Here is a 25,159-nt window from a genome sequence, read left to right on the forward strand (position 1 = left end):
GAGCTTTGAAAAGGAAGAACAAGGCTACAGAGGAGGAGGTTACTTAGAGGAGGGGTTTTGGTGTAGCACTGTGAGCCTTGGTGGGATATGTAGGGTGAGGTTTCCCATAAGGCAGGGAAGATAATGAAGGCAAGAGGCTGACAAAAGGTGGGGATTCTGGTGCAGGAATGCAGAGCTATGAGGGAGAGGCTTTTCAAGTTCTGTGAGAGGGCAGAGTGGTGCTAGAAAGAAGTGGGCTAGTAAGGGGCGGGCCTTTGGGAAGTGTGTTATGGTGGAGGTGGGGTTTCGGGCAGAGCAGGATGTAGTAACAATGTATAGAGGAATTTTTTAGGACCAGAGCTTTGTGAGAGCAGAGATAGGATCCAGTGGACTACACTAGTTAGGACAGGGTTTCTGGTGTAGCCAGTTACCACTTCGAAAAGAGCAGTAAGTTTGGGTGGGGATTTCAGTGTTGCAAGGCAGGACATTAGACTTGGACAGGGTTTCCAGTGGGGCAAGGCAACTTTCAAAAAGGGATTATAAAGGGACAGGGATTTACAGTTGAGCCTGGTGAGGCTTCCAGAGGGAGGCCAACAGATGCAGTAGTTTGCAGTGGAGCAATGAGGGTGTAGAGAGAAGGGATAGTGTGGTGGGGGTTTTCTAGAACAGGTCAGGGCTTGGAGCCATGGGGTTAATTGGAAGAAGGACTTTGAGAAGGAGTGGAAGGTCTACAAAGGTGTAGAGTAATTATGGGCAGGGTTGAGTAGGGTGTGGCTCTGTGGGAGGAGCCAATAAGGGGAGGATTCATCACGGGAACAATGAAGCCATTGAGAGAGTAGATATGGGAGGTAGAGAGGCCTATAGTGAAGCAGGGCTGGCTTTCCAAGCAGGAGATGGGCTGTGTGAGAAGCTTCTGGTCAATTAAGACGGGGCTACAAGGGCAGTTATAGAGAGGTGGAGGGTTTTTGGTATAGCATGAAGGGAATTGTGGGAAGAGGTAGGTTTAGGGCTGGGCTTGAAAATTTCGGCTACTTAGACTAGTTATGGATCCAGTTTCTGATGAAACCAGGAGGGGTCGAGGGAGAAGTTTGGTTGGGAGTGGGGTATGAAAGGGACGGGAGGAGCTTGGAAGTAATAGAATATGGGAACAATGGGACTCTGAGGGAATAGAGTAGTTAGCTACAGGGTATCTGGTGGATGAAGTTAGGATTAGAGGGAGGAGCCCAATGTAGGCGGGGTTCTTGGTGCAGCAAGGTGGATATTAGGAGGAGATATGGATGTGGCTTGGTTTCTGGTGGTGAAGAGCAGGGATTCCAGGAAGTGGTGGAGTGGAAGAAGGATTTCCCTGTAGCAGGGGAGGACTTTCAGGAAGGATTCTGGTTGCAGTCAGGCCTTTGAAAGTTTATAGCAGGACTACCAGGGGGTAGATTAGTTAAGGTTGGGCTTTTTAAGGACCAGGCTGACTGGAAGAGGGTTTCCAGTGGATCCAGTCAAGTTTTATGGGAAGGGGAGATAGGAAAGGGACAAGATTTAGTAAAGCGTGGGGCTACAAAAAATAAACAATTACTCTAATAGGAACACCATTTTCAGTCAGTGTAGAATTATATTACTTTTATGTATGCGAGAGATATTGGAGAAAGTAAGCAAGTAATAATTTCTATTGAATTTTTAAAAATTCCTGTTGAGTGAAAATAAAACCACAGGTCACATCAGGCTCAGAGGCCTACAGTAGACTAAGAAATATGAAGCACTGGACTGGATTCCCCAGCACAACCTTTAAGGACTACAAAAAAAAATTTTAAATATCTCACTTGGTCATAATGGACACTCTATTATCTTAAAATTGTGAATGAATAGAACTTTTACTCTGACCGTTTTAGAAATCCTAAAACTAAGTAAGTGATAATGTTTTAACTTTATATAATATTGGAAGTATATTAAAATAATTAGGAAAATATAAAATTGTACACAGAATATTTGTTGTCCAGCATCAATTTTAATCTAAAAGAATTTAAAACCAGAAAATTGCCATATAGTGAGATTGCAGCATGGTTTCTTTTCAGTCATCAAAATGGTGACTTAAGGAATGTGTCTTCATCATTGGATGCATCGATGTTAAAACATATTTAAAAATGTGAAGCACTATACAGACCCTGAAGAAACTCAGAGGGATCTGTGAAATGAGGTTGGAAGAAAATTAATGAATAGTTACAGTAAGAATTGATCTTCACTAGGCACATAAATATTTTCCAGAAGAAAAGACTACATTGAAAAATAAACAAAAAAAGAAGCAGGCAGGCAGACCTTGAAATACACATTATCCAATGAAGAATATCTATTGAAGCATGATTGCAATAATCTTTTACCTAAGTTACAGTACTGATCTATGTTCTTCCCTAATGCCAAATAACAAAGCCATGAAAATGCAGTAATAATTTTCAAGACATTAGACTTTACAGAAGGAATTCAATGAATGTATTTCTAGAAAGTAGAGATAGATGTCTGAGATAAAGAGTAAAGCAAATATCCCCAATTCTTAGCCCTTCGAGGTCAGAGGGGTACAAGCCGAAGCACAAGGAGAATGGACAGAAGTACAGTAATGCATACCAGTAGTTCCCAAGATACAATGATGAATATAAGAGGGGAGAAAATCAACATGACCATCACATGACTTAGCACTGGAGAATAGAGAAAAGAACAGTGAAAATCCATGGAGAATCACAAAGAATGCCCTTGCATATTTGACAGAAGTGTGCATTGCATGGCATTGAGGTCTAAAATATTTGTAGGTATTATAGGAAACTATGTGTGCTCATATGGTGCCTCAAGTAGTGATAAACATGATTTACAGGACATTGAGTAATAATAAAGGTCCTGCTTCAGTAGTGTAGAGTTAAACCTTGATAAATTCTGTTTTTAAACACCTAACACCCTCTAAAACCAAGACAAGAAGATTCAAATTATATATAATTGACTTGACTGCAACAATAGAGTTCAAAAAATCAAATCACATAATGTGGATGCAAAAGGATTACATTATTAAGGTAATCTTTAAACAACACACAATTTTATGTGAATAGTCCTGATTATAAATGATTTGTTTCCCATACAGATTTTGGATGCACAAAAACAAAAGAAAACAAAAGAAAACAAAATGAAAAATGACACTTGGCAATAGAGCTAGATGCCAGTATCTCATCTCATGAGGCTGAGATTGTAAGACCATGGTTCACAGATGGCTGGTGTAGCAATCCACGAGATATTTATGTTCAATTGTTCAATCAAACACATAGTGAAACCTTGGTTAAAATAGTACAGATTCAGTCAGTCATGAGTGAAAAAAACAAGCAAGATTTTGAGGCTCTGAGTCAGTTTCATTACTGCACACACGCGCGCACGCACACACACACACACACACACACACACACACAAACAGCGAATATTAAGAGTGTAAAAAATGAAACTATCTGCTAGGACTATCCTAAGCATATATTAATTAATAAAAATGAGGTAAACCATAGAGCCTATGTTTTTTGAGTCTAGCTTTCTTCACATAATGATTTTTTTCCAAGTCTTTCCATTTTCTTAAGAAAGGGGCTATGTAATTCTTTCTCATAGAAGCATGAAACTCCATTGTGTATATATACCACATTTTCCTGATCCATTCATCTACTGAGGGGCATCTGGACTGGTTCCATATCTTAGATATGGTAATAATGCTGCCAAAAACATACTTGTGCTGGTAGTTTTAGTGTTTTATTTTTTGGAGTCCGGTCGTGGGGCTTGAACTATGGACATGGTGGTTGTCCTTCAGCTCTTCAGCTCAAGTTTAGCGCTCTACCACTTGAGCCACAGTGTCACTTCTGGGTTTTTTCTTTTGCTTATGTGGTACTGAAGAATTGAACCCAGGGACTCTTGCATGCAAACACTACCACTGAGCCATCTTCCCAGCCTGAGAAGATATTTTAACTTATTTTCTACATGTAAATTAATATTAAGCAAAGCTAAATAAATAATTACTTATTTACTCTTCAGAGGATGAGTATATTACTCTTGGATATCTTTGAGGGAAAGACTTTAGACTCATTAAAACTGATACCTTGCATTGAAATTACAGGCTAAACTTTCTTCTTCATTAAACAAAAGCTTCAGTTCTTTCATATTAGAATTATAAAATCATAATAGCTGAATGTTGATTTGTTTTCCTTTGCTATTTTCAATTCCATTTTTCATCCATTAGCTATCTAGAGATAATTTCCACAAATGCCCATGAATGGGATTGCTGGCTCTAGAGCTATGTACATTTGACCATACAAAATGATGCTAATTGAAATGGACTCCAAGACATGGAAACAACAATTACTTTTTTTTCAGATATCAACCTTGATGTCGGTAAAGAAGTGTAACTAGATCTTATTTTATTTCATTTGTCTTTGATTTATCTCTGGACATCTCTGTCTTGATTCTGGTACCTTCCATCTTGTATATACATTATCTGATTTGGAGAAGGAAAAGGAAATAACATAATGATGAAAGAAGTGACCCATTACAACAATGATATTCACAAGACAATATACCAGCAATGGACTTTACAACATTGGGGTGGGGGGTATGGTTGAGGGTAGGAAAGAATAAGAGAACAACAATGGAGTGGGTAACAATATTCATCAAGGAATGTACCTTACTCATGTAACTATAACCACTCTGTATAGTACCTTTAAATAAAATAAAATTTTAAAAAGTGAACCTATCCTAGAAAAAAATATCCCTTTCAAAATAACCCATCTGTAATAGTACTTGTGAGGGATTCTAGAGTCAAACTGTTATACCTGGAAAGGGATATATTGGGAAGCCATCTCAAACAGCAATCAAAAGGCTGTGAGCTTGTGCTCTGGAAAGGTCAAACAGTTAAGGGAAGACAGGGGTATGGGTTATTACCTCAAAAGTATTTAAGTTAGAGCTGTTGGAAAGTAAAAGTTTAAGACTTTGGAAACAAGATGGATGTCTGTGCTATGGTTGTAATGATTATTGCTCCCTTCTGCTCCTTAAAAATAAGGGATTCAATTATCACTATGTATACAAACAATACCTCAGTTAATGGTTGTAACCACAAACTAGATTGATGCCTCAGTTTGTGGACATACCTGTAGCCTCTCATTACCCCACCCCTGTAGTAGAATGAATATAAAGCATTTTAAACAGGATTTGGCGATCCAGAAGCTGGCAATGAGGCTTTGGGTCCTCTGGTGTCTTCTTTCCTATAACTTCCTGTGATTTCTCAGTTCTTTGGCCAGGTATCCCATCATCTTTGCTGTTTCATGGTTGTGGTTAGTGACAGTACTGATATTCGGAACACCTCAAAACAAACTATGGAAAACACTTCCTCAGAGAAGATTCACAAATGTATAGGAGCACCTGGAAAGAAACCAAATATCAGCAGTCATTCTGTGATCCTCTAACAAGAAAGTATAGTTCAAGTGTATCTTTACTTCGGATATATATAAGAGATGGACAATTGTCCCTTTTGTACATTTGGTATTTGGTATTGCATAAATTTTCAGAAACACATATACATTGTGAAATAATGTTATTTATTTCATAGGTCACAAACCACGTCACTGGAGTGATGACCCAAATGTCTTTTTTTTTGTTTGTTATTTTTTTTAATTTAATTTTATTTTATTTGAGAACATACTGTACAGAGGGGCTACAATTACATGGGCAGGATATTGCATACATTTCTTACCAAGCATTGCAGCCTCCTCCTTTGTTTACCCTTCACCTCCCTTCCCAGCCTCCCCCCTCCCCCCACCCAATTATACCCCCCTCCCCCCCCACACCGACATTGTAAAGTTGGTTTTGACATGACATTTTGTACTTCTCATTGTTGCAACAGGTCCACCTGAATCCTTAAACAACTTGTTTGTCCCCATCTACTCCACATGTTATACTGACATCAAATATAGTGAAAGCGGGGGTTACACTGTGGGGGAGGGACATACAAAGCAACAAATAAATAATCTTATAAATGCGTTAGAAACACATGCATGAAAGAAACGAAAACATTAAAATACATATTTAAGGGTTCATTTTCCTAACATCACATTATCTGACCTTTTCCGCTTGACTCAAATGTCTTATCTCAGTTGCCTGATTCAGACTTAGATGAGTGTGAATTGCATAATTGTGAACATTTTTCCATGAAACTTAACAACACAGAATGAAGTTTGAAGGTCAGGTCACTCCATACCTCTAAACATTTTACATATATTACAGTAATACACACCTAAACTGCTCAGCACTCACAGCACATTGGTGTGTTATAATTGTCTTCAGATCAGAAATATTCTAGAGTTTAAAGTAGAATGATGGGCTGTACATTTTCAATGCAAGAGTGATGATCACCACCTGCAATTATTCTCAGTGGAAAATCTTTCCTATACATTTTATTGACTTAGCTTCTACTCTGTGCTTTACCATTATCAGGGAGGGTCACACTGTATAGACCTACAATACTGCAGCAACCTTAGCTGTCTTTGAATTTTACCTCTAATCTTAATACCAAGGTCAACTCCGCAACACTAATCACATAATTAGTGGACACCTGAACTTTCCAAGCTTGGTTAAAAATTCAGCTATCATTGCTCTTGCCAGTGTTAAAGATCTCACTCTATTAGATTTATTGTATTTCTTCTTGTATTTTCAACACTGCCTTAGATGTTGGTTTTTGATATAGAGCTTTTAGTTTGCATTTGATTTATGGAAGTGTTAGTAATGCCAGTTGAACTGCATATATTACAATGTAAGTAATTTGATGTTTTGATATATGAATTTAATTTTGGCAATTGAGGAAGTCAATGCACATCTCTCAGAAAAGTTTCTTAAAATGTACTGGTATTGCTTTATTGTGAACTTCCTAAAAGCAAGTCATAGGAGCACATGTCCTAATCCCATCACTTCTGTCACTGAGACAAGGCTTGAAATGTCCAGACGACTTGGCACTTCATAGTGAGAAAGTTTCTACAATGAAGGGTGAGAGAATAGAAAAAAGAGCAAATGAATCTTCCAACTGTTTTGTTACATGTTCTTTACACTTAGCATTAAGACACCATAATAGTATATTTTTTTGGGTCTGGTGGTGGGGCCTGAACTCTGGGCCTGGGCACTGTCCCTCAGCTCTTCAGCTCAAGGCTAGCGCTCTACCATTGAGCCACAGCACCCCTTCCGGCTTTTTTCTTTTTGCTTATGTGGTGCTGAGGAATCGAACCCAGGGCCTCATGCATGCAAGGCAAGCACTCTACCACTGAGCCACCTTCCCAGCCCCCATAATAGTATTTTTATAACTTCTTACCTTCTTTTGTCCTGTCCTGAGATGTTTTATTTATGGATCTCTAAGAAATCATATAAGAATCATAAAATAAATCCATAAATCATATAAGAAATCTTAAAAATAGTTTGTTAGGGATATATAACCTAAAAGGAATAATTTCAGGAAAGTATTAAGCACATAAAATGTAATGCACACCTACAATTGTCTCTTTATTTAAAACTTCAGCAGTTGTAGTTTATTTATTCTAATAACAAAGATTATAAACTAAGTTACAATAGTATTCCAAATGGAACACAGAACTAGAAAAATGAAGGGTAGCACTAAAGAATGCTACTGCTACTAATAATAGTGTAAGAATAAAATTTAGGCAAACCTCCTTCAGAATAAAAGCCACAGGACAGCCCCAACATTACTTTAATTGTTTCATATGAAGACAAGACCTTTTTAGTAAAGATAAGTTTTCACAGATATTAACATCAGTTGGGTATATATTAAGGCCTTCAGGAAGGATGCTCTGACAATGTTGATAGAAACTGACTTCTTTGGGACCTACTACACAATGTGCAGACACCTTTCCAAGCACTGCACCTGCATTAGGGTAATTTTAGTGCTCAAGATAGTTCTTCCAGTTAGGAAATGAATTAAGTATTTTATTAAAAACAGAAGTAGGCAACAAGGCCAAACAAATTTCCCAAGTACCCAATACGGATCAGCTGTAGAACCATAATTCAAATCCAGGTTTCCACCAGGCATATCTGAGGATATTCTGTAAGTTTCACCCTCATTACCTTTCAAGATGTATGGAGCAGATGAACCTACATTATCTTCCTAATTATGGTTATAATGGCAATAACATTGCTACAGAATATACATATTTTTAAATTAAAAGGGTGTGGGTAATGATATTGTAGGTGATCTTTATACCAAATAAAGACTGAACCAAAAAGAAAAGTAAGGACCTGGGAAGGTGGCTCAGTGATAGAGCGCTTGCTTTGAATGCATGAAGTCCTGGGATCAATTCCTCAGCACCACATAAGCAAAAAGAAAAAAGTTGAAAGTGTGCTGTGGCTCAAGTGGTAGAGCACTATCCTTGAGCTGAAGAGCTGAGGGACAGCACCCATGCCCAGAGTGCAGGCCCCACGACCGGAACCCCCCCAAAAAATAAAAATAAAAGAACCTAGGCTGCAAATTTTAGTCATTGTACTAGCACTCATATACCATATATGTGTGTGTGTGTGTGTGTGTGTGTGTGTGTGTGTGTGTGTGTGTGTGTATACACATATATATATATTCTTCCTAAAATATACAGTGAGTTAATTTGTCGAAACCTGGTCATAGAATAAATATGAGGTGTGAAAAACTTTGTAAGTCTGAAATGACTCCAAGGTATTTTGAGAAGACAGCTGGAAGAGTTATCACTTAATCAAATAGTAATGAGGTATTGGTTTGTAGATAGAGATCAAAGCTCACTTGGGACATTTTGTGTTTGTTAAAATCAGTAGTTACGAGTTGTCAGTAGACAGGATGCTATTAAGGACTTGAATTAATGTAAACAGAGATGGAGAAAAATACAGAAATAATTACTGTACTCAGTGGTAAAAAACATGAGAAGGAATATTACAGAGCTAAGCCCCGGGATACACAAATATGTAAATCATGACAAATGAAGAAAAACAGTAATAAGTATGTAATGCAGACTTATATGGGTAGGTATTTTTAATGTTTAAGGGCTATGAAGTGATTGTGTGATGACCTAAAATTTAAGAAATTCTTAAGTTCAACTATCCTTTGGGCCAACCATAGCTGATAGTTTAAGTAAAACGGGGCCACAATAGTGTGTCTTGATTTACCAAAGTGAAAATAGGCCAATATTTGGAAAGCCACTTTTTGGACCTGTGGTTGGAGTGGCAATTACTGCAGTTTGTTCAACTGTCAGTAGAAAGCTACAGGTTTAGCACAATGATAGAAATCTTTCAGGGATCTGGTAGATTTTCCCTCTGTCTTCAATTTCCCTTTTTTTCTGAGAGCTAAAATATCACTACTGGAAGCCTGTCCAAATTGTGCCTTTGGCAAGTTAACAGATAGTCAGTCTATCACATGCCCAAATAAAAGAGAATTGGAACAGGTTTACATTGAGCACTCACAGTAGACAGGTCTCTGGACTTTCTCAGGAAAAGCCTTCTGCCATTGTGGGATGGATAGGGCTGGATGATATGCAAAATAGACACCATAGATGGAAAGTATTCTGCTAAGTTAACACTTGAGATATCGGATGTTTTAACTGCATTGTATTGACTTTTATGAATCAGTTAATCAGATTCTTCATGCCATATTATTTTAATAGACTGTAAAATGCATGTTCATCGCATTTCCTTTGTATAACATATAGTATGTTTTGAAATTTGGTATAAAACATTTGTCTTTTCATTTATTTACTTTTAATATGTTTTACTCTAGTTTTCAAGAGTAGGGAAATGCCCTGGAACTTTGTAATTTGATGTCATATGTAATTTATTTTTTTAAAAATTCTTATTTATTGTCTATTGCAGCCCCCGGCTATATGTAATTTAAACTGTAGTTTTCTTCAAGTGTATCATCCTACGCTGATGATTTTTTCTCATAAGCTTTCTAATAAATATGTAGTCTATTCAATTTTGAAAAGTACTGCTGTACCTCCCACTTATTTGTGGCATTTCTGAAATCCAAGTTCCTCTGTGTGTCAGCGTGGATACTTTTGCTTGTAACAGTTTTGTTATTGAATACATAGCATCTGACTACTTAGGGAACAAAGGATGTGAAGTTACAGTATCCCAATAAAGAACTTCCAGGACAATTCAAGGGCAACTCATGTACTCTCTGTGTAGGTGAATAAGAGCATAGAAAAGAAAGTCTTATACATGAATGTGACTGGGAGTGTGTGCACATAGGTATTCACTTATTTATCTGTTGTTATAGTTTTACATATTCAATATTATTCATTATATATATATCCAAAATCCAGAGAACCACATCCATGGGCATCGTTTTCCTATGTTGCTCTTTGGGTAATAAGAATGAAACCTGGTATTGTCCTGTGGTAGAGAAATAACTCAGAGATTCAAACATTTTTCTTTCAATATGTTGCCTGTTCCTACATCTAAAATGAGGAAGTCTGTTAATACATAATACATGTTATGATCTATTTAATCTATTTATACAATGTATAATGTATTCTATATTATAATATATATTATATATAATAACTGAGTATTATATATTCATAAGGAAAAATACAACAAATGTATCTATGACCATACTTTCCCAGCCATGATTAGGTTCATTAGAGTTAGGTGCATTACATCTCAACAGGAAAAGTCTACTGAAGTTTTGATGACCTTGAGCTAGATAAGGAGAATTTCTGTAAGAGGAGCCTCTCTTCAATTATGAGAAAAAATAAGTTTGGAAGTTTTTTTATTTTATTTTTTTGTTTTTATTTAGGTGGACAAGGAGCCTGAACTCTGGGCCTGAGCACTGTCCCTCACCTCTTCAATTCAAGGCTAGTTCCCTACCACTCACCCATAAAAGCACTTCTGGCTTTTTTTTTTGCTTATGTGGCACTGAAGAATCGAACCCTAGGCATTGTCCCTGAGCTCAAGGCTCGTGCTCTACCACTTGAACCACAGCACCACTTCTGGCTTTTTCTGCCTGGGAATGCTTTGAATCATAATACTCAGATCTCAGCCTCCCAGGTAGCTAGGATTACAGGTGTGAGCCACCAGTGCCCAGCAAGTCCCTCTTAGATATTATTCTAAAAGCCTCTTATCCAAGGTCACTCCTAAGATAATGAATGGACCTATGCCAATAGTTCCTTCATACTCTCATCTCCTGTTATGGCTATGGTGTGTCTTTTCCATTGTATCCTGAACCTACTTCACAGTTCTCTTCCTAATCCATGATTCTAGATGTATTACTAATAATTACCCAAATTTTGTGGCTATAAACCCTAAATTATTCAACTATTAATTTAATTTAATTTTTTTCAATATGATCATGGTTCTGTACAAATCTGAGCTTTTATTCACCTCTTGCATCTACCTCTTGGCATGAGCAGAGCCTGTGCCTAATCTACTTTAAATGCAAGAGGTTAGCCAAAGAACAGCCTACAGTATTCCTGCCTAGGAGTCAGTACAGGTAGTAGAGTGCCTGAAAGAAGCAATGCATTCCTGACATGAGAAGGGGTGAGAGTGACAACAGCCTACAGAGCAAACTGGCAGTCACAACATTTAACAACTTCTACTTTGGGGAAACTGATCTCCTGCAAAGTGGCAGTGAGATAACTTTAATTTTCTTATATGAAGGAAGTTGTCATGTCTCACTATATAACTCCCTTGTAATCAAAGAGAGGGTCATTCTTTTGTTTCCACCTTAGGCCCAGTCTCAGTTTATGTCAGACTTTGCTCAGACTCTATTCCTACCAGAAGGTCCCTAATGAGGAGGAAAGTGTGATCTCTTGGCTTCTGACTGGCCCTTCGGGACCTGAAGCCACTTTTAGTTTTCAACCTGTTCCTTCTGACAATGGGAAAGCTCATTCTCTGAATTGTGCCCTAGTATTGTGCCCTTTCTTCAGAGAAAGTCAAGGAATGACAGATTCTGCCTGAGTGAGTGAGTATCTCCATTTCCAAAGAGGTCAATTAATATCTGATTCTGAGACCCAGGTGAAAGTCCTTTACCAGATCCTCCAAGCTCTGACTCCAAGCCATCCTCATATTTCTCCAGCTCTTTCTCATGAACCAAAAGGTTACAGGAGTTTAGTTCAGAAACAAGGAGAAATGAGAGAATTTAGAGATTTGGGGTGAAAAAAAAGGCTCAGAAAATATAGAATCAGGGGGCTGGGAAGGTTGCTCAGTGGTAGAGCGCTTGCCTTGCATGCCTGAGGCCCTGGGTTCGATTCCTCTGCACCACATAAGCAAAAAGAATAAAGCTGGAAGTGGTGCTGTGGCTCAAGTGGTAGAGCGCTAGCTTTGAGCTGAAGAGCTGAGTGACAGTGCCCAGGCCAGAGTTCAGGCCCCAGGACCGGACACCGCTCCCCAAAAAAAAGAAAATCTAGTATCACTCACATCATTAGGGAATCACATCATAAGAGTAGGGAATAAATGTAATAAATTACTACCTAAATTACTAACTCCACTACTCTACATTACAAGTGTTCTGTCAAAAGTTAGCTGTCCTAGCTCTATTTTAATCAGGAAAACAGAGCACATTCTTTCCTTACAAAGTTCTACTGAGTATCTTTATCCATACCCCAGGTTGTTCTTACTCTCTACTTCTCTCTTACTTTCCTTTGCTGCATTCAATCAATGACACTTGAATGTGTTAGCATCTTCTAATCCATTTGTTATAAAGTAAAACAAATTATGGGGAAACATATATCTATGGTACATTTTCTTCTATGGCATATTTATTTGATGTTATTAAGTATTATTTTAATAGTTTCATTGTTAATAGTTGAGAAAAATATTTTACTATTAGCAGTAATTAGTTGCACATTTTTTGGTATTTTCCCATGTCTGTGTATATTTTAAGTTTCTAACATCATCTTTTCCCCCAACTGTTGCCTTCTTAAAATTGCTTCAAATTATAAACTATATATGATGGTCCTCTATGTGTTCATTGATATATTTAAATTTTGATCTAATATCCACATATTATAGGAAATCTTCAACCTATTGTAATTGGTCTGAAAATCAATATGGATGTTCCTCATTAAAGCAAAAACACAATGCCACAAAAATTAGTGAAATTAGGATTAGGTATATATTCAAAATATTTAGCAATGATACAGTAGAAACATTCACTTCTCATATACCAGAACATGTTTATAGCTATGAATAGCACATTTTCTTCATTCCCTCTTTCTGGTGCATCTAGGTTGATTACACAGCTTGGTTGATATAGAATATTAATGCCATGAACATGTATGTTCATGTTGATTCATATTCCTTCAATATGTATCCAATTGCAGTAAAGGTCATCAACATATCTGTCTTTTTGGTATTGTGTAAACTTCCATTAAGATATCCCTATGGGTTGCACTAGTTTACAATGCCACAAAACCAAATATACTTCCTGATTTATTTACCTCTCCAGCAGTTTATTTATTTGAGTGGTGGTAGCTATTCTGGTGTGTAAGATAGGATCTCAGTGACTTTCCTCTTTATTTTCCTTCGTATTTGTTATGTAGATATGAATCTCAAAAATTTCATTTATTTATTAAACACTTACATTTGTACTTCATTCTTGATTAGTGTCTTTCTTTTTCTTTGGTATTTGATCAATTTTTAAGATTTATAACATTTGATTTTTTTCCCATTACAAATACACATTTCAGTTAGTAAAAAGTTTTTTTTTTCATTACAGTGGTGCACAATTAACTAAAAACAACAGATTGTACATTTATATCACTGGATGTTTTTGTTTGTATTTACAGCCAGGAAATTGTTTCAATAAAGATGCTGAACTTCTTTCATTGATATACTGAAATATAGTATCTCATATTGGCCTAAACTAATCTCAGAATTAACAGTCAGAGCCTGGGCCACCACAGTCTGGGCTAAGTAAAACCACTAACACAGTATACACTGCATTTAAAGAGAGCAACGGGCTTCATAAAAGATGGAAGAAAGGCATCACCTTAATGAAGCAAATGTTGAAGTTCACAAGCAGACCTTAGGAATCTGAATATCAAGAAGATCAAAGGATAAAAGTATTTAGAAGGACAACTTTAGAACTCAAAATTGGGGAGGTGGGACAAACAATAGATACCAAAACTCAATGCTGAAGGGAAGGAGAATTTTACCCCAAACCTCAGCTGTGTCTGACTCTCTCACACAACACACAAAGACACACACACAGACACACACACACACACACAGACACACACACAGACACACAGACACACAGACACACACACACACACACACACACACACACACACACACACACACACACACACACACACACACACACACACCGCTAGTGAGAGATCTTTGCCAAAGCACAGGCATTCTGGACTTAGACACTGAATACTCAGGAACTATCCATTGTGAAGGCCTTTACTGAAAGTACCCATTGAAATTAGTCATTTACTGAAAGTTAAAACTCAGGTTCCTGGAAAAACCGTGAAATGTCACAATAAAGTTCTGCCCATAACTCCCCTAACAATAGCCATCAGTGGATGACAAGAAGTACCTAAAGTTACAGATTATTTTTAATTTTTTAATTTTTTTTACTTTTTTATTGTGGAAATACTGTACAGAGGAGCTACAGTTACATGGGCAAGATAATGAGTACATTTCTTATCAAGCAATTTTTGCCTCCTCCTTTGTTTCCCCCTCCCATCCCTTCCCATTGTCCCCCCGACCCCCCATCGAATCTTCCTCCCCCCTTCCCCTCACCAAAGTTGTAAAGTTCATTTTTCTCCATAAGAACTTGTACATCTCCTTGTTGCAATGGGTCCACCTGCATCCCTATTTAAACGATTTGTTTTTTTTTTCCCCTTCTCCTCCACAAAGTATTGATTATTGCTTAGCCTGCACTCGCTAGCCAATAAGATTTTTATAAGATTACCCAGTTAACAGAAGGGTCGGGGATCTCAACTCTGACCCACTGCAATGGTGACAGTCGTGAGTCCAGGCTCGACCTTGCAATAAATGACTCTAATGTGGTCACATAAGAACTGGCTCCATGGTGGTCTTTGGGGATCCTTATCTAAGCACAAGGCTAGTGTACACAGAGAACCACAGGGGCAGCTGTATCTGGAACAATGAAGCTTTTTTCCTCTTCTTTTCAGATAATCAATCATGATGTTGCAGTTGGCTCCACAGCTGCTCCCCATCTGTGCAGGTGGAAGGAAAGGATGCCTTAGACTGCAGGACGGCCTTGTGTACCCCAGGATTTATGTGTAACAATGCAGTTTGTGGTCCTCTAGGCAGGGGTGGCCAAGCTGAAATGGTGGTAAACTTTGCCTGGAGGATGGCACCCTGTGAGCCCTGCATGCATGGTGAAGCAGCCTGGAAAGTCCTGTGAACATCTCCGGGATGGCCTCTCAGTGCATTGGAGAAATTGACTCCTGTAGTTGCACATGGCAGGAGGCAGGAGGAGAGCAGGAATCCTGAAGATGGGAGAGGCACAGAAGCAAATGCACGTCTCCATTGAGACTCCTCGGCCATTCTAAGGAGGTTCACAACCCACACGTGGCGGCCACTGCACAGGTCCCCAGAGGTCCTACTTGTCTGGGGAGCAGTTCCTGGTCCTGATCCAGAGCTGGAACTTCCCAAGTAGCCCTGAGCTTGGCTGGGCTGGAGCGGAGCCTACCAGCCTTGTTTCCTCTGCCCTGCTGAGTATATCCTCCTAGCACCTGCCCAGGCTACAGCACCCACAACAGGCCACCTCCTTGGGGCAGCCTGAAGCTGTGCTGACAATTCCTGCCTGGTGCCTGCTTAAGGCAAGAGCCAGGCCTAGCCCACAGCAGAGCTGGCCCTCACTTCCAAGGGCATCGAGAGAGGCATGACAACCACAGGCCCAGCCTTGCTGCCCTCACTGCCCCTAGAGGTTAACTATCAGTCCCTGCCCTTGTTCTTGAAGTTCTTCAGCCATTGGTTATCTCATTTTTCATTTTCTGTTTGGGTGGGACTCGAGACTTCTTCCTCTCCTCACCAAGCTAACATGTCCTAGCAAAGCCACTCCAACTACCAATCTACCATATATTATGTGATTTTTTTGTTTCTCTTCTATTTTCTTCCTCCACGGTATAACCCATTTCCACTGTATTTGAGGTCTGTGAGCTCCAACTTGCATATACAAATTTCTAATATGGGGAGGGGAAGGGAAATAAAATGCTGAAAGAAGTACACAGTATGACCCATTGTTACAATGAGATGAACAAGACACTATGTTGAAAATGAACTTTACTAGTTGGGAATGAAAGGTGAGAATTGGGGCGGTGGTGAGAAAAGGGATGGCAGGGAAAAACAAAAGAGGAGGTAACAATGTTCGTTAGATAATGTACTCACTAACTTACTTATGTAACTCTAATCCCTCTGTCTACCATTTTCACAATTAAAAAAAAACATGAAAATATTATCCTGGAGTACATTAAGTTCAAATTTCCTAAATGTTCTGTAAATTAAGACCAATTTTAAGTGGGAAGTAGGTTCTCAGAAACATTTTTGGTCAGTGTTTGTGTTGTGCATTATTACCCAAGTGTACATAAATTAACAGTAGGAGAAACAATAGGAATAGGAGAAAGAGAAGTTCTGTGTTTAAGTATAATGGTTCAATAAACAATAGAAGACTCTGCAAATAAGACAACTTTGAAACAATAAAGCCAAGGCCAGTATTTAGACCTATGTGAGTGACATAGAGAAAGCATTACTCCTAAATGGAACATGAAGGATGAGGCCACTGTCTTTCTTCTACTAGCTCTAAATCATGGTAGCTAATCATGCAAATTTGTAAAAACTAGAATGGAAGAATAATTCTGGTTCCAAGCAAGTCATATATAAGACCATGGACTAAACTGGGGGAAAAAAAGGCCATGTTGAGAGAGCAGAAATTATTCTAGCAATGAACTGTTGGCTAAGATCATATTTCTTTTTCTTTTTCTTTTTCTTTTTCTTTTCTTTTTCTTTTGATGGTAGTGGGGCTTGAACTCCATGCCTGGGCACTGTCCATCTAGTCTTCAGCTCAAAGCTTGTGCTGTACCTCTTGAGCCACAGTACCACTTCTTGTTTTCTGGTGGTTAATTAGAGATAAGTGCCTCAGAAACTTTCCTACTCATGCTGGATTTGAACTGCAATCCTCAGATCTCAGCCTCCTGATTAGCTAGGATTACAGGTGTGAGCCACTGGCATCCTGCTTAGGATCACATGTAATTAACTTGCAATATATTATCTCCTTTTATTGTATACATTTTAGTGCTTTGGAAGTGAATTGTACCTTCATAGGTTTTCAAAGCCTAATTTTCACGAACTTGCATTTCTTCAAATAGAAATGCTATAAATTTTAGAACAGACATTAAAATAGATATAAAATTCACTTACAGGAATTTGTCCAGCGTACATCCTCTATAGTGTGTCCTTTAAAATTTGATTTTTGGGGATTTTTTCCAGAGTCTCACACATATTTTCAAGTGCACTGTCAATGAACTACAATTCCCTTTCGAAACACGTTTTTTACTTCTCTTTAATGCATAGAAGTGTAATGAATATACAATTCTTTTTGACCTTTATGACTTGCAAACTTGCTTGCTAAAATGATTGCAGTATTATAAAAATCGATCATTATGAGGAGTTTATCAATTTCTCCACAAATGCATTACTTTATTTTGTGTCACCTTTTTATGTTAGGGTCATACTAGTGAGTTTTCTTTGTCTTTTTTCTTAGATACTAAAGAGTAACTTATTTCATATGCTCCTCCTATTGACTATTAATTTACACATGGTCTTTAAAGAAATATCCCATTCAGGAAAAATTATATGGAATTAGAAGATATAAAAATACTTAAGATTCAGAATCATTGTAGCATTCACATTGTAGCATTAGCAAATATGTTCCCTCTATCTGTTGGATAAGTTTCACTTCGGTTATAGTGTCCTTTGAATTATGAGTATAGTGTCCCTTGAATTATGAAATGCTATCACTTGATATAATCCAGTATATTCTTGCCTTTCTTTAGCCACTAATGATTTCCATTAGAAATCTTTACTCATACAATGTCATGAATTTTTACGTTTATCTCTTATAGGTTTTTACATTTCACATTTAGTTTGATAATCTTTTTTATTATAAATTTTTGTATAAGGATTGAGGTAGGCCAGGCGCCTGTAGGTCCCTCCTGTAATCCTAGCTAGGCAGGAGTCTGAGATCTAAGGACCACGGTTTAAAGCCAGCCTGGGCAGGAAAGTCCAGAGCCTGAGCCCAGAGTTCCAGCCCCATGAGTGACAAAAAAAAAAAAAGAAACAAAAAAATGGATTGAGGTAGTAGTCTAAGATCATTCTGTAAATCCCAAAAGAAAATAGTGCCAATACACCCATTTAAGATTCTATTTTTATTTCATGAAGTCATAGGATAGTTTTCAAAATCTATTGACCATACAACTGAGAATTTATTTTTAACAAATCTGTTACATTCTTCTATGTGTCTGCTCTTGTAGTAGAACTATGTTGTCTTCACTACTAAACATGATAGAAAGATTCAAAGCTAGTATGAAGGATAAAGCTACACCATTTTACAAGATTGTTCTGACTGACCTGTATTCCTTGAATTTACATAGGAGTTTAATGAGCAGGTGGACCAATATTCTACAGAGATATCTAGATGTTTGATAGTCACTCATATTTTGTACCTTCAAAAAACACAAGACCCCAGATATTATATATAGAAAAATGTCTTCAGAGAATACTTGAAACAACTAAAATTACCTCAGGAATTAGTTAAGATTTAGATAACACTGAAGCATAACAAAGCTGAATGATAACAACTTGAGTTGTACAAAAACAACAGAGGAAAGTGAGAGGAGTAAGAATGATGGACCACATAGGAGCTATATGTGATTGCTATTATGTTTCAAAAACCAGAAAGACTTCAGAGAAGAGAAGGAGAAAAATAAAGTGTCCTGAGAGAAGTTTCTTTTTAATCCATCTAATAGCTGGTACTAAAATCAGTGGAAATGGGAAAAATTAAAATAGAAATTAAAGCGTTGTATATACATGTTGTAATAGGAATATGATAATTTTCAAAGAAATAAGAGAGAGAATAGTTAAACTCTAAAGGGAAAAGGAATGAAGAGAGAAAAGAAGCAAAGTAAAACCTTTATCAATAACAAACACAAGAGTTTGGAAGTGGAAATATTCTAAATTACAATAAAAATTGCTAGCGTGGATAGAATATGGATCACATGTTATCATATATAATTTTGAAAAAGCATAATAGGAATGAAAGTCATGGTTTAAAACACTATTTGGATTATAACTAGACAGTATACTCAGTGGTAAACCATTGGCTTTGCATATGTGAAGCAATGGTGTGAACTCCCAAGCATTACAAAGTACACACAAAGCACACACACACACACACAAAAACCACATAAACACACACACACACACACACACACACACACACACACACCACATACACACATTTGCAATATTGATATTATCATATTAAACAGATGAAATTATCACAAACAGCAAAAGTATGTTAATATATGAAATAATATTGCTCGTAGTATTTAAAAGTTTAGTAGAAAGAAAATAGTCACAATATACTTGGATTTTAATAGATTAAGTAAATTGAAAATTAATAGAAGACATGAGAACTTTCGCAAATAAGTTTTAAATAATAAACATTTTGAAACATGTGTCCTTTTATTTTAATAAATGATTGATATTACTGGTGTTTGAACTCAAGATTTAGAATATGATAGCGAGGTACTGTATATAACGCTAGGGATGGCTATATCCATAATCATTTCACTCTGAATAGTTTTACACTAAGGTCTCATAGTTTCCCAGTCTCTCCCGAATTACAAACTCTATTTACACTTCCCACCATAGCTAGAAAATGGATGTCACAAATCACCATGCCGAGCTCAAAGTTCTTTTTTTAGTTCAACTAAAAGTACTTCCAAAAAGTGACCAAGTAATGAAGCATTTCTTAGTAAAGTATGTGCTTCTTAAAAATACTGTAAGTATTTGTTACCTGGACAAATATTTTTATACTATAAGAAAATAAATGTATTTAGATTCACTAACCATATAAAATTAAGAAATTAATTTTTAAATAGCCACATGTTAAATACTATAAAAGCAAAATATATGTGTCTGAATAATTTACATGTGTAAAAATCATGCAAAATTAAATTAACTGATCTTAAACTTTGAAAAAAGAATTACTCTAAAGAAACAAAAGGAGCCGGGCACTGGTGGCTCACGCCTGTAATCCTAGCTACTCAGGAGGCTGAGATCTGAGGATCGCGGTTCAAATCCAGCCCGGGCAGGAGAGACCATGAGACTCCTATCTCCAATAAACCACCAGAAAACCGGAAGTGGCGCTGTAGCTCAAGTGGTAGAGCGCTCGCCTTGAGCTGAAGAGCTGAGGGACAGCACCCAGGCCCAGAGTTCAAGCCCCATGACCGACAAAAAAAAAAAAAAAAGACACAAAAGGAAACATTTAAGCTCAAAATTTGAAAATTAGAAAATAAAATGAAGTAGGGGCTGGGAAGGTAGCTCAGTTGTAGAGCACTTGCCTTGCAAGCATGAGGCCCTGGGTTCGATTCCTCAGCACCACAAAAGCAAAAAGAAAAAAAGCCGGAAGTGGTGCTTTGGCTCAAGTGGCTCAAGCGCTAGCCTTGAGCTGAAGAGCTGAGGGACAGGGCTCAGGCCCAGACTTCAGGCCCCACAACCGGACCCCCCCCCCAAAAAAAAGAAAAGAAAATGAAGTATACTCTTCAGTTGACTTAATTAAGTGTAAACGCTCTGTATATCAAATTTTATAATAAAAAATGCTTGAACAAAAAAAGCAAAAGTACCCATTGATCAATAGCAACAGCAAAAGCATCAATAGTTCTTGTTTTGAGTGTACAAAAATATCGTTGGAATATATAACAATGTTCCTTCCCGAAGAAATGTACTCATTACCTCATTTATGTAACTGTAACCCCTGTGTACATTATCATTACAATAAAATTAATTTGAAATTAAAAATAAACCAAATAATATACCAATTAAGAATTCTTAGAAGCCATTGGTTAAAAACATTGTAAAAAACTCCCCTAAATATCCAAGGAATATACTTTGATGATACTATTTAAATGCTTCAACTTCAGCAGAGAAGCAAAAAGTTTAAAAACTGTTACAAAGTAAAGTAATAAATCAGAATATATTACTATTAATAATAATCATATGACAAATTTATAGTGGTAATCAAATATGTAAGAAATGAGGCAATTTCCATTCATTTGCACTTAATAAGTGAGAAAGAATTTTCAATGTCTTTTTAAATTGTCATAAGTTTAATGAAGAAATTATTCTGTCACATCATATGATAATCAGACAAAGCTGAAATTAGAACAAAGAACAGATTTATTAAGTTTTTGGATGTTAATGTATATACTTATTTTGGTTGTGGAAAATGTGGGGATTTCAACTTTGGGTATATTGTTCTTGCAGGCTGGCATCATATCTGTGGTTAATTTTAGGATATTGGTTCCCTTTCCACAAGAACATGCCCTCTATTAGTTCACAAATTAACAAAATCAGCTAAGAACCTATTTACATAAAATTCATCATGTTTCTCTAAAATCTACTCTCTTTTTGGAAGCCTGCTTTTATTTGTCCCAAAAGTAAATTATTCAGGAAGTCAATTCATCACTCTCAAGTCTATAGTATTAGATGATTGTTTAGGTTCCTCCTAGCAAAATGATTTTTTGAAATCCTGCATCAAGCAATATATTTCTTTCACTAGAAGAGAAACCTCTGTCAAACAATTAATAATAGCTTATTCTCCTCCTGGTATTCATCTGTAGTTTTATTTTCTTCATATATTTCATGATCTATCTGTGTATGCCAAAGTCTGCGCTTAGCATGTGTATACCATTCATAGATACTGAAATTGCTTTGGAATAAATAATGTTCACACTGACTATCTTGAAAAAGAAGAATTGGTTTCTTAGCACTTTAGGTAAGAACTTGAGGGAAAGAAACAAAAGGAAAAGTGAGGAACAACTCAACACATAGATTCAAATGAAACAAAACAACCCAAGAAAACAAAAATTAATTCAGTACTCAAGAACCTGCAGGAAATGAAAGATTTAAAAAAATCAGCTATGACAAGCTTATGAAATTTGTGACTACATGGGAGTGCACTGTTGGGAGGATAGTGGCTAAAGCCCAGACTGAACAGAAAGTTCTGTACACAATGCCATGCACCTGTTATTCTAAATTCCAGGAAGAATAACATCAAGTGCACTGAGACCAAGTTAATACACAACTAGGAAGCCAGTTTCTAGCTGAAAAATAATCAGGATAACTTAGGGCTGGCGGCATGACAAAGTGGTAAGAACATCCATTTAAGGGGCACAAAACACTCAATCAAACTCTAGTATTAGGGGTAAAAAAAAAAAGCTATGATTTAAATAATTAGAACAATTGTAATACTTGAGTATTTGAGTGGAGAAAAATCCATTAGGGAGATAGAATGAACCCACGTTGTAATGCTACTTTAGTGATAATATTTAGTGGTACTTGAGATAAAACAGAGTTACCTTGCAAATGAGCATGGATGTACATTTGGGTGATGGAAATACTCTACTTACAGAGGTGTAAATTAGATTTTTTTGGGTAGATTGTAGTTCTTGAACTAAAAGCCTGGGTGATGTCCTTGAGCTTTTTCTCTCAAGGTTACCACTCTAATACTTTGAGCCACAGTTCCAATTCTGATTTTCTGTTGGTTGTTTGGAGATAAGAGGCTCATGGACTTTCCTGCCCAGGATGGCTTCAAAACATGATCGTCAGATCTTATCCTCCTGAGTAACCAGGATTCCAGGCATGAGCCGTCGACGTTTTTAATAATTCAGTAAATTGTATAGTAACAGAAGTTATAAATTATCATTGTAACCTGTGTAATATATGTGTATGTATAAATCATTGCATACAGTTAGAAATATATTGACATATTTTTGCATCTACAATAGATTTATGAAATCATCCTTCCTTATGAAATAAAATGGAAACAAATTTAATAAGGAGCAAAACAAAGGGAATTGTTACACATTACTACTTGTTGAATGGAAGATGAATTGTCCCGACCCGCAGGAATTCAACGAGGGCGGTGAACCTAAGGGAGAAGGAATGAAGGGACAAGAGACACGAAGGACAGCAAGACAAGGATTCTGATCAAGCTGCCAAATTTTATTTTTCACATAGGGGTATTTATATGCTTAGAATAAGGAAGCTTTTTCATTGGGCATAGCAGCTGCAGGATGCTTGCTTAGGGCAGTGAAAAGGTGGTCGTTAGCAGCTACAGGGGGGTGAAAAGGTGGTTGTAAGCAGCTACTGATATTTGTATGGGGCAGGATGAAAAGACCAGATTCTGTGAACAGCCTCCTGATGTTCCAGTGAGATAGTCAAGCCTATCATGCAAATAGACTCCCTGCAGGGCTCACAACATCTCCCCCTTTCTTATTTAGAAAATTGACCATCAATTGTTGGTGCTCTTTTTGAGGGGGTGACAGAGGCTCTGTTCCTCTAAGGGGCAGGGTTTTTCTCTGCTCTGAGCAAGCGTCCTCACTCGGGGAGGGGAATTTTACAGGCCTTGGCATGTTTTTTGAGGAGATGGCTTGTGGGTATGCATGCCAACCATCATACACCAGAGCTTGCCACTCAGGGGTCTTGGGTTTTGGGATCTTGCTGATCCATCCCCCTGCAGTCTTACCTGCACCCTTGATTAGAGCATTTTTTCTTCCTCCCATAGGTGCATCCTCCCCCAAGTGGAGGGGCCTATAGGAGGAGGGGCGAACCTATTTATGGCAATAGGCCTTGCCTGTTGAATGGTCAGGAGTTATGAATAAGAAGAGTTTTCTAAATAAGAAAAAGAAGGGGGGCTGTTTCCCACTGGAACAAGCTCATGGCAAAAACACTAATTTCTAGATCTCAATGCTGCGTCTGCCATATCAAGGCGATGGTGATGAACCTGTATGGGCTTAGAAACCAAGAGATTAATCTATTATTTAATAAATTTAAACAGGATGGTCCATGTCTGGAGTTCTAGCTGCATCTGCAAGAGAAAAGGCATCATCCTCAGGGGGAAGGTTTCCCCTGGGTTGTGGTAAGCCATACCTGTTTTATCAAGCGTTCTGGCAGCCACCTTGGGGCTGCTTGTTCTTGATCTAAAATACAGGGTGAACCTCACCCCCAGATAAGAACAGGATCTGGGCCCTTCCATTTGCCTGTAAGGGGGTCTCGCCACATGACAGACGGGCAGGCAGAACTGGAAGATGGGTGCCAATGCCTGTCAGCTGCCGAGTGGCCTTCATTGTCCAGAGTTAGAAAATTAAGGGAGAACAATGTGTGACTAAGGCGATCCCTAGGAGTGGAAAATGAAAAGGCAGAGGCTTTGAGGTGAGTAAGCCAGGTTGTTAGGGTGTGGTGGGCTCGTTCTACCCTTGGGGGTTATAGTGAATCCCAGTAGTATGATAAATCTGAAAAATAGCACAAAACTGTTTAAACTTGGCACTGGTATAGGCAGGGCCATTGTCTGTCTTTATGTGGGCTGGTTTTCCCATTACAGAAAAGGCTAAAACAAGGTGAGAGAGAACATTTTTGGCAGTTTCTCCTGAGTGTGGTGAAGCAAAAACAAACCCGCTAAATGTGTCTATGGAGACATGTATATATCTTGTTTTTCCAAATTCAGGAAAATGGGTAACATCCATTTGCCAGATTTGATTAGGTAGCAGTCCACGGGGGTTAACACCCAGATGTTGTACAGGAAGGGAGACAACACAGGCAGTGCATGCCTTTACTATCTCCCGTGCTTGCTCTCTAGTAATTTTACAAAGCAATCGAAGACTCTGGGAATTTAGATGGTGAAGATTATGTAATTCTGTAGCCTTTTGGACAGGCTCAACAAAAACGGGAAAAATGGAATGAGTGGCCGCATCAGCTTGAGCGTTACCCTGTGTAAGAGGGCCAGGGAGATCAGAATGTGCCCTAATGTGTCCCAGAAAAAATGGATGTCTCCTGGCCTGAATTAGCTGTTGAAGCTGAGTAAATAAAAATGATGCATTGGAGGAAATTTTAATAGCGGGTAAAATTT

The 25,159-nt window shown here is 37.7% G+C and overlaps 1 long non-coding RNA gene across 1 annotated transcript in view; it reads right to left on the reverse strand.

The window, feature by feature from the left end:
* Window positions 1-4,410: 4,410 nt before the first annotated feature.
* The window catches only part of LOC138830079 (uncharacterized), a 41,937-nt gene continuing 21,188 nt past the window's right edge, over window positions 4,411-25,159 (reverse strand). The window contains exons 2-3 of the long non-coding RNA XR_011372856.1: window positions 5,124-5,394; window positions 4,411-4,474 (exon numbers count right to left, since the gene is read on the reverse strand). This is a non-coding gene — a long non-coding RNA (uncharacterized lncRNA). The remainder of the gene's footprint in view (window positions 4,475-5,123; window positions 5,395-25,159) is intronic.

The sequence above is a fragment of the Dipodomys merriami genome, unplaced genomic scaffold, assembly GCF_024711535.1.
Source record: "Dipodomys merriami isolate MVZ:Mamm:240054 unplaced genomic scaffold, mDipMer1.0.p SCAF_183, whole genome shotgun sequence".
NCBI classification, from domain to species: Eukaryota; Metazoa; Chordata; class Mammalia; order Rodentia; family Heteromyidae; genus Dipodomys; species Dipodomys merriami.